Below are 718 nucleotides of genomic sequence, written 5' to 3' on the forward strand. Positions count from 1 at the left end.
AGACTGAGGGCTGTATATTGGAGAAGTATCATGTTTTCAGCCATTATTACTGTGCTGTCTCTTTCTGGGAATTCACCCCCGTATCCTGAAAATTCTGTATTTTTCTGACACAATTTCCCATCAACCCAATACAGACCTGGGGACTTTTCTCGGGGGGATGAGAAATCGACTTGACCTCAGACAACGATCAGTCTTGCAGACAGGGTTTAAAAGTCAGACACCCCAGATGGGACTTGAACCCACAATCCCTGGCTTAGGAGGCCAGTGCCTTATCCATTAGGCCACTGGGGCTATACGTAAGTGGGAAAAACGGCAGCCTTTACATACTGCTCCAAGACCTCTCACAGTGTTTTTCTGAGATTTATATCCTTCCTGATTGTTTTTTACCCCTTCCATCTCATGCTAAATTGTTCGCTGCTTGATAAATTGATCTCGCCTCCCATTTCTCCCCAAACGGACATTTGAGAAATCACAGCCGGTCAGACAGCGTCCGAGGAGCAGGAGAGTCGACATTTCGAGCATAGGCCTGAAAAGCTTATACTCGAAACATTGACTCCCCTGCCCCTCGGATGCCACCTGACCAGCCGTACTTTTCCAGTACCACACAGTTTGACTCTGATCTCTAGCATCTGCCGTGTTCACTTTCTCCCAGTTGAGAAATCAACTCAACTCCAACTTTGCAGAGCCACAGTTTGAGGCAAATGGAGCAGACAGGAGA

At 47.2% G+C, this 718-nt stretch overlaps 1 non-coding gene across 1 annotated transcript; it reads right to left on the reverse strand.

The window, feature by feature from the left end:
- Positions 1-218: 218 nt before the first annotated feature.
- trnar-ccu lies at positions 219-291 on the reverse strand. The gene has a single exon. It is a non-coding gene; the product is annotated as a tRNA-Arg (tRNA).
- Positions 292-718: the final 427 nt, after the last annotated feature.

The sequence above is a fragment of the Chiloscyllium plagiosum genome, unplaced genomic scaffold (genome assembly GCF_004010195.1).
Source record: "Chiloscyllium plagiosum isolate BGI_BamShark_2017 unplaced genomic scaffold, ASM401019v2 scaf_90910, whole genome shotgun sequence".
Taxonomy (NCBI): domain Eukaryota; kingdom Metazoa; phylum Chordata; class Chondrichthyes; order Orectolobiformes; family Hemiscylliidae; genus Chiloscyllium; species Chiloscyllium plagiosum.